The sequence below is a fragment of the Sebastes fasciatus genome, chromosome 3 (assembly GCF_043250625.1).
Source record: "Sebastes fasciatus isolate fSebFas1 chromosome 3, fSebFas1.pri, whole genome shotgun sequence".
Lineage (NCBI taxonomy): Eukaryota > Metazoa > Chordata > Actinopteri > Perciformes > Sebastidae > Sebastes > Sebastes fasciatus.
Genome location: NC_133797.1, coordinates 35884879 through 35897728, shown reverse-complemented (window position 1 = coordinate 35897728; position 12850 = coordinate 35884879). Strand labels below are relative to the sequence as shown.

General features: G+C 36.1%; 1 long non-coding RNA gene across 1 annotated transcript; it reads right to left on the bottom strand.

Moving 5' to 3' along the window:
* Positions 1–2260: 2260 nt before the first annotated feature.
* LOC141764936 (uncharacterized) lies at positions 2261–12753 on the bottom strand. Its single transcript, XR_012593323.1, has 3 exons — positions 10275–12753; positions 9913–10025; positions 2261–4679 (listed from the first exon to the last, which is right to left on the bottom strand). It is a non-coding gene; the product is annotated as an uncharacterized LOC141764936 (long non-coding RNA).
* Positions 12754–12850: the final 97 nt, after the last annotated feature.

Genomic DNA, 12850 nt, shown 5'->3' with positions numbered 1-12850 from the left:
AAATATACTGTATACAAACAAAAGAAACAGTTAACTCAGCTTTAACTGAATAAAACTCAGCTCATGATAAAATAACTTATAGTTACCAAACTTCATGTGCACACAGAGATCCTTCCCCCTTACCAGCCCAAAACAAATGCTTATATAGTCCCTTCAGTCACTCAGCAGCAGGCTGTACCATTCTCACAGGAAACCCAGACCCTTCTCTGAAAAGAGATGACTAATGAAGTAGGTAATTCCCACTAAATTAGTACTAAAACGCTTTCACACACATCCCTACATAACATACATTTCTAAACCATGGTTAAACTGATCACAGTACATAAACATAATTCCTTTATCCAAATTTACCCTCCCCTTTGCTTGGACTACTCCAGTGACATCACTGATGATGTCACTGGAGTGCATAAGGGCAGGAAGTAGTTGGGTGCCTCTTCCTTTTGTCTGTGGAGCACATTGTGGGTATGGTGGGTATGAAAACTGATTAACTTAACTAAACTTAACAATGCTAGTCCATGTTTTTATATAACCAAAATGTTGTATATGCTCTATAACCAAACCTACTACCAAACCAGACATGACAAAATATGTCTGCAAGTTACAGTTGATGGCATTGTGGCAAAATAAAGATTAAACAAGCATAGTTAAATTAGTATGAGATGGGACAAATGGTGTTTTCTGACCCACTTTGTCACACGGTGTTCTCACAACTTAACCACTTGAAAGCCATGCATATTGTGTGCACGACTTCCCATGTTGTAAATACAGGCTCACGGGTTTCATTTGAAGGCACCAACAGTAGTAAAAGCACAAGTGTAAATAATGAAATGCATGATGGCTGATTTCCATTTAGCTGCTTTGATTTTAGGTTCCTGGTGTTGGGCATGCTGGCTCACTGTCACACTTGAATATAACACAGCTGTCGTTGGTGTCAATAGTAACACCTGTGCTTCTCCTGCTAATACTAAGTAAAAATGCCTGCTGTGAGAAAGACCTATTGCGATGGCTGTAGGAGAGCTCAATGTTCACAGCTGGTTCAGAATGGTGAGTTTGATTCTGAGGCTCTTATGCCACTCCCTGATGCTTACCCCAGATTTAGTTTCTAATATCTAACTACTGTATTGTAGGAGCACATGTCTTGGTGTAACATCCTCTCATCTAAAATTTTTCCAGTTGAAAGAAAAACATACTAAAATTCACATCAGAACAAAATAGTCCTGGAAGGATATCACCAGAAATTGTGCTTTCATAGATTTAATGGCTTGGGTTTTTCCTTTTAAAGCTGCAGTGGGTAGAAATTAAGATATTTTTATAAAACGGTCACTATATCTTGACAGTAGTGCATGAGATGGGTAATCTGAAAAAAAATCATGTGCCTCTGTGTCCTCTGGTGCTCCTAATGGCATCTGTAAGATTTCACAGACCGGAGGAAAACAACCAATCAGAGCCGAGCTGAAGCCTGCCGTCTCTGAGCAGCTGTCAATTATTCGCGAACCAAACGGTCAAACTAGGCAGCGCTGATCAAATATGAATCAATATTCTGTTACTGTAATGCCTATTTCTTGCCTCAAATGTTTTCAGAAACATCTTGTAGTGTACTGTTTAGCTGTAAAATTAGAAAGTTTGTGAGCCGGCAGCCATGTTGAGAACAGTTGAGGAAATACCAAGCACCGCCCACCAGCTTGAGCACAGCCAATAGGAACGCTCTCTCTCTGAAATGACCTGTGATTGGCCAAAGTCTCCTGTCACGGGCTAGATGTTTTAAAGCCTGAAAACAGAGTCATGAGGAGGTGCAGAAGTCTAGTTTTCTCTCAGAACACTTGTGAAAGTGTGGGTTATGGATTTGCCCGATGATTCCAAAAACACGCTGCCTACTGCAGGTTTAATACTTGAACATGTACTATGTATAAACTGTTGTTGTAAAATATTTTTCTCACAAAACAGGGCTGTGAAGTCAGTGAGGAAAAAAGAGATAGAAAACATACTTTATAAGAAAACCCTAAACGGTGGGCTAATCCCTTTGATAACTCTGCTGCAGTAAATCATGGTGGTACGTCCCTGTTTGTCTTTTTTAAGCCTTGGCCCACTTTGAGTTTCTTTAAAAGAATTGTGACCCACTTCCCCCTCGGCGTGAGCACAGACGCCAGTGAAAGTGAAAAAGTTGTGACGGCAACAAAGTAGAACTTGAGAAATCACTGCAAACCTACACACACACACACACACACACACACGACAAGCGTAAACATATGTGAGTGTAGTCTCCTGCTGAGGGATCTGTCAGTCGTTGCCACCTACGATACCCACCCACTTGTGTCCCAGAAAGCATTGTAGTAGTTCCTCTCCACAGATCCTCAATCAAAGCCTCAATGAAACCACTTCTTTTCTCCTATTGCCGTTAGCGATAGTGTTTCAAACAGCAACTTGTTTCCTATTTTTGTAGCGTCAGCCACTATGGGCAATGATGCCTTTTCACTCACCATGTTACCCACCGAGGTACAACAACATGAGGACTCCTCTTGCGGCAGCTTTATGATAGATTCCACAGCACATTACAAACAGGAGCCTTCAGGTTTGCAATAGTATTTAGACAGGTAATTGAAAGTGTGTGCACCCAAAATGCCCATTATCATCCATCCATCCAACCAACCAGGCAGTAGCGCTCCAAAATGGACATTTGGGTAACAATTTCAGCAGTTTCCCTACTTTTTGTTTTCACTTCCAAATAGGTAGTTAATAACAGATAATTGGATTAAAGTGTTAATGTTCTGTGTTTGGGATGCCTTGGGGACTCTATTGTAAAGCTGTGTTTAGCTGGTTTTGCGGAAAAATTTAGCTATTAAGTCAATAAGCTATTGAAATTATGTCCAAAAATATTAAAAACTATGCTTTTATTTGCTTTAATGCTGATGAGTTGACAACTACATCAAAAGTTGATCACTGAAAGAAAGTCCTGGACACTTGCATTAAATTGTTCTGCCTTTCTGCCAGAAGAATGTCTGTGTGTAGTAATGGGAAATTGTCAAATAGTCCCATTAATCAGGCGCGGTTCTCGTAATATTAAGCCCTCTGGCCCCCCTAACTGTGGTACATTTATCCCTAGGGAGGGGAAATTGTAATTTTTCATAGAAGTGATGAAATGTATGTTAGCACTGAATAAGTATTATTAGTCTTTTGGAGAATGATTGCATTCATATAGCTCTGTTCTGGTCTTAGCAACCACTTGAAGCACTTTACAACACTAGTCAGCATTCACCCGTTCACACACACATTCTTTCCCTGGTGGCGGAGGCCATACAAGGTGCCATCTGTTCCTCAGGAGCGATAAACATTCACATGCACATACAGCAATTTGTGGTTCAGTATGTTGCCCAAGGTCACTTTGACATGTAGACTGCAGGGGTCAGAGATCGACCGACCTTCCGATTAGTGGTCGACCGCTCTACCTTCTTAGTATTTTTGGTACCCCTAAAAATTCGAAATGGTCTAGAACTGCCATTAATGCAATAACTGCGTGTCTCTTGCTGAAAAGAACTGAAGCCTTTGACTTTAGGGAGGGGGGCATGGAGGTGCAGTGGTAAACTTAGCACTGTTACCTCACAGCAAGAAGGGTTGTGCATTAGGTTGCTTGCAAGTGAAATGAAATTCAGTCTGATCATCAGGCTACATGTACAGTACTGTATCTGCTTAGGTGTCCTCACCTACCATACAGGTTTGGTGAATCCCAATATGTTCTATTCCTCGATAGACAGTGACCTGTCATAGGGTGTGTCCGGCCTCTCGCCGTATGTGAACTGGAGAAGGCTAGAAATACCCTTTGCTCCTTTGAACTATTCTTGGCATATAGGACACGACTATGAAACGCCATCACTTTGGCTTTGTAAAATGCCATTACCCTCATGCCAATCAATTTTGGCTTTAAGAGAGATGCCTCCTAAATACTCTGAAAGCCAGATTTATAGCAGGTGTATTCCTGATCCTCATCCGTGTTTGAAGTTCATGTTAGGTGAGGTCGAGGAGCAAACTCAGACTCTTGAAAAAAGTCATGAAAAAGTCATACTATAGTAACAAAAAAAATTCATAGTATAGTATGTCGAAAAATTCCATGAAAAAAAGTCATAGTATAGTATGTCGAAAATGTTGTAGTGTAGTCTACCACAAAAATATAATTATATAGTGTGTCATAGAAAAGTTTAAATTTATTCATTCATCATATGACAAGCAGTCTTTTGCAATTTTAGAGTTCAGGCTCAATAAATATGTATAAATAGACAAATATATGAGAATATAAGACATAAAATAGTGTAAATTTAAGATAAAGTTGTAAAGCATGATATACATGAATTAAAATAAAATATATTATTGGCAAACAGTAATTGCAAAGTGAATAAACTATTGTGTAAACATTGGATGTCTTAAATGTATGTACAAAATGCCAAGGGTAAAGGGATGCTGAAGTGACCGTTGTGATGAGCTTAAGACATCAAAAGTTTAATGGTCTGTGGGAAGAAGCTGTCCTTGAGCCTGGTGGTGTGGTACCGGAAGCAGAACATTGCATAGCTGGGGTGGTTGGGGTTTCTGATTATCCTGATGGTCTTCTTCCTAAACCACTGGGTGTAGAGAACATCTATGGATGGCAGGTCCTTCCTGGTGATGTGCTGCTGAGCAGTTTTCACCACCCTCTGAAAAATAACACAGGTGAAGGCAGTTTAAATGCCATACCATGCATTGTGTCATAGTATAGTATGTCGAAAAAAGTCACAGTATAGTATAACAAAAAAGTCATAATATAGTATGTCAAAAAAGTCATAGAGTATGTTGAAAAAAGTTGCAGTATAGTATGTCGAAAGAATTCAAAAAAATCCTAGTATAGTATGTTGAAAAAAGTTTAAAAAAAGTCATCAAGTCATAGCATAGCATATCAAAAAGGGTAAAAGTCGAAAAAAGTGTATGTCGAAAAAAGTAAAAAATAGTCATAGTATAACATGTCGAAAAAAAGTTAAAAAAAAGTCATAGTATAGTATGACGAAATAAGTCATAGTATAGTATTTGGAAAAAAGTCATAGTATAGTATGACAAAAAAAAGTAAAAAATAAAAAATAGTATAGTATCTCAAAGAAAAGTAGTAAAAAGTCATAGTATATTATGACGAAAAAAAGTAAAAGAAAATTATAGTATAGTATTTGGAAAAAAGTAAAAAAAAAAGTCATAGTATAGTTTGTCGAAAGAAGTCATGGTATAGTATGTCGAATAATTTCATGAAAAAAAGTCATAGTATAGTATGTCGAAAAATGTTGTGGAAAAAAATTCATAGTATAGTATGTCAAAGGGTTTCGTGAAAAAAAGTCATACTATAGTATGTCAAAAAAAGTAAAAGTATAATATGTCGGAAAATTCCTTTAAAAAAAATCATAGTATAGTATGTCAAAAGGTTTCGTGAAAAAAAGTCATACTATAATATGTGACAAAAAGTCATAGTATAGTATGTCGAAAAATTTTGTGAAAAAAGTCATATGTTGAAAAATGTTTGTGAAAAAGTCATAGTATAGTATGTCAAAGAAGAAAAAGAAAAAGTCATAGTATTTGGAAAAACGTCATAGTACAATATGTCAAAAAATTTCGTGAAAAAAAGTAATAGCATAGAATGTCGAAAAAAGTCATAGTATAGTATGTGAAAAAGTCATGTAATCGTATGTTGAAAAAAGTAAAAAAAAAAAGTATTAGTATAATATGTAGAAAAAAGTCATAGTGAAGTATGTTGAGAATAGTTTAAAAAAAGTCATAGTAAAGAATGTAGAAAAAAAACAAAAATAAAAACGTAATATAGTTTGTCGATAAAAGTCATAGAATAGTACAGTATATCAAAAAAAGTCATATGGTACGTCAAAAAAAGTCACAAAAAGCCATAGTATAGTATGTCGAATTTTTTTTTTTTTTAAAGTATTAGTTTAATATGTCTAAAAAAGTCATAGTAAAGAATGTGGAAAAAAGTAAAAAAAAAAAATCATAGTATGTCGAAAAAAGTCATAGTATGTATAAAAAAGAAAAAAAGTTTTAAAAGTCATAGTAAAAAATGGCGAAAAACGTAACAGACTTGTATGTCGAACAAAGTAATTAAAAAGTCATAGTATGTCGAAAAGTTTAAAAAAAAATCATAGTATGTTATGTCAAAAAATTCAAAATTTAAAGTTATAGTATATTGAAAAATAAAAAAAAGTAATTATATAGTATGTCAAAAAAAGTAAAAAAAAAAATAGTATATTTCGAAAAAAGTAAAAAAAAGTCATAGCATGTCGAAAAAAGTCATAGTTATGTATTTCTAAAAAAAAGGTCATTGTATTGTATAAAAAAAGTCATAGTAAAGAATTTCGAAAAAAGTTATAGTATGTAGAAAAAATTAAAAAAAGTCATAGTATGTTGAATAAAGTCATAGTATAGTATGTCAAGAAAAGTCCTTGTATAGTATGTCGAAAAATGTCATAGTATAGTGTGTCGAATAAAGAAAAAAAAAGTCATAGTATGTCGAAAAAAGTCATAGTATAGTATGTCAAGAAAAGTCCTTGTATAGTATGTCGAAAAATGTCATAGTATAGTGTGGCGAAAAAAGTAAAAAAAAAAAGTGAAGTCTGGACTGAAGGTCCATCACTGTCTGCTCAAATTTCTCTATATCATGTTATTAGAGTTTTGGGGGAGTTTTTCCTTTTCTTCTTAGAACCATTGTTGTAGGGTAAGTATGAAAAGTCCATCTAGTTGTTGTGTGTGATATTGGGCAATACAAATAAACTCGACTTGCTTGACTAGTTATCATGGGGATAAGACAAATATATCAATAATCAAATTAAGAGTAAATGTTAATTAATGTGCTTAAAATCTTTAGGTAAATCTTTATGTCAAAGAGTAATCAGACTTCATAACTCATGAGCGAACTGTACACCTTAAAAGAAAATCAAATAGATGTTCAATTCCCATTCACTTTTTTTTTATTATTTAAGAGTAATTTGTCGCCAAAATGATACAATACAAACTCCTCATGGAAATAATTAAAGACACTTTGTATTTACAGGCTCGGCAGTACCATATATTATACATTATTGATTTGTTATTATTTCAGCGACCATACAAGTCCTGACCCGAAACAAAGTATTCCACGCAGACCATAGAGGCTTGAGGGTTGTGTGCAAGATGTTTATTTAGCACAATTATGGTTTTAATGCCTTATTACAACAGTAATTTCTTCTCACAATTATGACTAATTCACAATTGTTTTCACCAGTATTCTCATTTGAACTAAAACACATGGTGTCACAGGGCCCTAATTCTCTTGTGTTCCAATTTACCATTTTGAAATCTTTTATTTTATTCATACACATTATTTAATATCATACACTTTCTTTTTGTTTGTTATTTGTTAACTAATTGAATTGTAACAATTATAATTGAATTATAATAAAAAAATTTAATTCATACGAGTGGTTGAGTATCATTTAACTTAGTTTATGTTTAATAGGGGAGAAAACATATTTTATATATCAGCTACAGAGGTATTCCCTCCACCTGTATAGTGTTTTAAAAAGGGTTGATTAGGTTATAGTCACAGGTTTACAGTGAGTAGTGTTTGTTTGTTTTCAGATAAGTTGCATTTCTGCAGACTTTGCAAAAATAACTGGATACATTACACGATACCATTACACGTCTGTTGGGTCTGTTTTTTCATAGCAGATGAAAAGGGTTAAGCTCTAACTGCTGCTGGCTAAATCCAGCCTTAGCACAGTGACAGATGTCATGCTGATGGATGCCTGTGGTTCCTGGATCGACAGTATGGCACCGATATATCAACAGGGAGCGAGGTATCAAGCCCCCTGCTGGGAGGAATCTCAGCCACTTTAAATTTTCAAAGCAAACTTGGGAGGAGAGAGAGCGCCTCAGGATATGGGATCTCTCGGGAGGAAATCACACCTGGCTTTCAGATACATCAGATGGTCTCTAGATACATGTGCTAATACACAGTGTGAGGAAAACTTAATTTAGTGTCAGTCGATGGCTTCTTTTCATACAAATTGCATTCTCAATGTGAATACAAATCATTGTAACATTTACACCTGCCAATTATATTTGTTATATTGTTCAACAATGAGCCTTTGTCATCCCTGCAAGTGTTACATGAGAAGTACTATGACCTGTAACTACATCCAAAATATCTTTGAGTAGCTTTTAATTAGTAAAATTATAGCGGTAACACTTCATTTTACAGGTTTTTAAAGTAACCAATTTGAAATTTCTTTGGAATTACTGCCAAATTATCCCAATATTTACCTCAAAATCTATCGTAAATTACTTTATTATAAACATGATTTAATAATTAAATACTAAAATAGCATTTAATGGTTAAAATAGGGCTCTTAAGCTTGAGAAGTGGCTGTGCGAAGCTCTTCATTGGAGGTGGAAAACCAAAACTAAGAGAAGACACTTCTGATCAGGCACAAATAATGGTGTGACTTATTGTCTACACAAATGTAATCTGGTAGCTGATGTAATGATTCAGGGAGTTTTTTAAGAAATTTCATGTAAGTTATTTGCTAATTATTATCTATTTACCAGCAGACATGGAAATAAAGCATATCAATTAACTTTGTATTCTTTTCCTGGAAATGTATTAAATAAATTACCAGCTATTGGGAAATAGCGGAATATAATTATTAAATAACGTTTATAATAAAGTAATTTTGATAAATTTTGAGGTAAATATTGGAGTAATTTGGCAGTAATTCCAAAGAAATTTCAAATAGGTTACTTGCTTATTATCACCTAATTACCATGAAATTTGCGGACCTGTAAAACGAAGTGGTACCATTATAGCTGTTAATGTGCTTTTTAAATAAATCACTGCTGGCTGTAAATGTGTTATTATGACATTGGGTGTATCAGGTTTAGTGTAAAGATAGCTGAAGTGTGAACCGCTGCTGAACCATTTGTCACGCCAGCAAATCAAGTTACAAAGACAGAACCTGAGTTGAGACCCCGAAGCATTATAGTATCCGCCCTGCACAGTGTGGGACCGATGCTAACAAGCATGTCGGCTAGTTCTGTGACTGCACGGAGAGGTGACCCTGCCATTTTCCTCTCAATTACTGGAGGGGAAATATCAATGCTGCACGACAGGAGGGAGTGGAGGCGCGGCTTTATCGTGGATGAAAATACCAGCGAGGGTCCATGGCATTCAAATTCACAGGGCTTAACAGCCTGGGTGATGGACAGAGGAGAGGGGTGAAGAAGACTCGCTCAAATTCAGGGCTATGAGAGGCGGAAGCAAGATCATCAGACCAGTTTGGCATAACAAGGATACATCACACACACGCAGAATGAAGACTTCCCCTTCTCTACATCAGTGATTTGAATGACAACCATAGTTGGGACAGCAGAGGCTTTGCAGAGACTACACGCCCTCTCATGACACTGTATGTTTAAATACGCATGGTGACCCAGTCGGGCGTGGACTATACCAAGAATGAGTAATTTGAACTTTTACGAACGCTCACGTTGCTCCAGCTCTTGTTTTCGAGACAAGGAGACAAGCTTTCTGAAGTCTGGATGAGCATTCGGGAGCCTGTTAGTTCAGTCAAGCATTTAGTTGGCTGATGCCGAACACCCTGTGGTTGCCCGACTGTCTGCCACGCAGTTTCGGAGCAGAGCATAGCAGGCCTATCAGCCCGCGTCATTAGCTAAACAGTTAGCCTAAAGAAAAAACCCCACAGTGGACCAATTCTCAGTTCATATTTTGCAGTAAACCACAAGCAAGTCTCAAAGTGAAGTTAACTGTAGTTCCTAAGTCAGGTCTCCCCAATCGCTATTTAAGGTAGCTGTTCTTTAATTGTGATGCAATAAAAATCAGTGTTTGACTGGATGTGTGTAACTGACCCGAAGGTTAAGGTTATCTTCCCAGCATGGAAGGAGAAGAGAGGAGTCAGCGTGGGTGGGGCACCTATTCAGTGGTGGCTTGTTCATCATGACCTTCAACCAGCTGAAAGGAGCTAAGGAGAAAATAAACATTAATAATCCATAATGAAACATATTCTCAATATTCAAAATTAAAGTGACTAAAAAAAACTAAAAATGATGTATATTTTGTTCAGTACCAACAGTTACATGGATATCAGATCTTCAAATCCAAAATCCAAAAAGTGACACAATATATGCAACAACACATTTTCCAAGACTAGCAATTCTAAAACCCATTTAATACAATAAAAGTGAGTCATAGAGCCCGTACAACAACTCACCAACTCTTCCATGTGGGATTCTTTGATGATACCAAATGCCCCGACTGTCCACATGCAACAGATGATTGTTTTCATGCCTACCGGCTCTGCACAGCGCTTTAATCCTTCTGGTCGGAGGTCGTGGGCAAGCTATCCCAGATACTCGGCCTCAGCATTCCCATGTGTCCACTCATGTCACTCCTGGGTGACCTCTCTGCACTTCATGTCACACAACACTAAACTATTTATTTCTAAAAGCCATTACTGTGGCTAAGTAGATCATGTTGCTCAGTTGGAAAGATAAAACTACATTACCCATCAAACAATGGCTCAGTTTGTTAACAGAACACTCGAGACAGATTCACAGGGTAACACATGATTTTAAAGGTCCGCACATTTCATGGTAATTAGGTCATAATTAGCAAGTAACCTATTTGAAATTTCTTTGGAATTACCCCAATATTTACCTCAAAATTCATCGAAAATTGCTTTATTATAAACATGATTTAATAATTATATGCTAAAATAGCATATAATGTTTAAAATAGACTGTGCGCTGCTCTTCATCGGAGGTGGAAAACCAAAACTAATAGAAGACACTTGTGATCAGGCACAAATCTCTCCATTTGTTTGACTTATTGTCTACACAAAAGTAACCTGGTAGCTAATGTAATGATTCAGGGAGTTTTTTAAAGAAATTTCAAAGAAGTTATTAGATAATTATCATTTATTTATCAGCAGACATGGAAATAAAGCATATCAATTAACTCTGTATTCTCTTCCTGGAAATGTATTAAATAAAAAAAAAGTCAAGTCCCAAATCAAGACAGCAAAACAAAGTCATTTTTGATCAATTTTGAGGTAAATATTGGGGTAATTTGGCAGTAATTCCAAAGAAATTTCAAATATGTTACTTGCTAATTATCACCTAATTACTATGAAATTTGCGGATCTGTAAAAGGACGCGTTATCATTCATAGAAACCTTCCAGGACACATTTAAGCCATATAAAACAATGTGCTCATTGCTTGTAACATGGATGTCATCTGTCCTGTTCCCCTTGCGTTTTGCATAAACCACCAAACCAATCAAGAGAATATCTGCATACAAATGTAGCCATCCATTGCCATAATAGTGCAATTTTTCCAATATCCCTCATGCAATAATAGTTGGCAAATTCTGGAAGTCACATGACACAAAATTGTTTCTTGTTGTCAAAATATAAGAGTACAGAAATATTGGCTACAGATGTATCAAAAACCTTCTGAACACAAAGGCAGTACTTGCAGAAACAAGAGTTATGTTAATTAACAGCAACACGTATAGCGTGATCTCACCTCTGCTTTTACACACACCAACTGTAACAGTCTGTCTGGCTTAGGTAAGGAAAACCAAAACAACTTAAACATGTTTGTTCTCTCTCGTGATAAGCTCTACATCTCTAAAAGTAAGAATCATTTGTTCCATACATCGTCCCTGAGCGAATGGAGAGCAAACTACACAGTCTGTACAAATAATGTTTACACTGATACGTCACACAGCATACTGGAATGTACTGACATTACTGTTTGCCTTGTCACTTTTACTGATCATTATCTACAGAAATCCATACGTATCATAGTGTGGCAGTGTTTCTGAGCCATAACACACATTTCACATACCGTAATACACATATTTATCACCTGACTCACGCACAAGATTGATAGAGGTTATTGAGATACAGTAGACATATTTAAATGGCAGTTGAGAAGGCTTAAGACTATCAAAGGTGTACAGATTAAGTTAGCACCAGTTGTGTTAAGTTACAAACAAACACAATACAATAATACTCCATCACGCCACTTAATTTTAGCAAACAATTTTGGAGACAAACATCCTTTTGTCTCAGAATAAAAGAAATAAATTCATTTCCAAAACACTATACAGCTATTTTAGCAGAGAAACATCATTACCTGAAGATCAAGCTAACACTTCATTTTACAGGTCCGCAAATTCCATTGTAATTTTTGATCAATTTTGAGGTAAATATTGTGGTAATTTGGCAGTAATTCCCAAGAAATTTCAAATGGGTTACTTGATAATTATCACCTAATTACCGTGAAATTAGCGGACCTGTAAAATGAAGTGTTACCACAATCAATATTCAGAATCTTTAATATATTGAGCATCAAGTCTGTAAAGGCTTAATTCTTTTATCAGGCAATTATCCTTTAAAGACAGCCTATTAGACTGTTGCTAGGCTATTAAATAGGCGTTATCAGTCGCTATAAGCCCCGTAGATGTGGGTCAATAGGGGCCTACTAAACCCACTAGAATGTGTTATCATCTATTCACATGGTAGATCACCGAAAGAAGGAATGAAAAACCCGACAGCGACCTCTAGCGACCGCAGTAATTATGACAGGAGCAGAAGCAGAAGTCAGGCCTTGTAGTATAGACAGTTTGACGCTCCCTAAGGGCTCCATAGAAGTTGGGGAAGATGGATGAAACACAAAACAGGATTTTATCAGAGTTCACATCCCGTGTGAAACCAACAATGTGTAGCTGTCTTTGTGTTCATAGTTATTTTAACCCAAAAATGTTTTTCCCTAAACTTA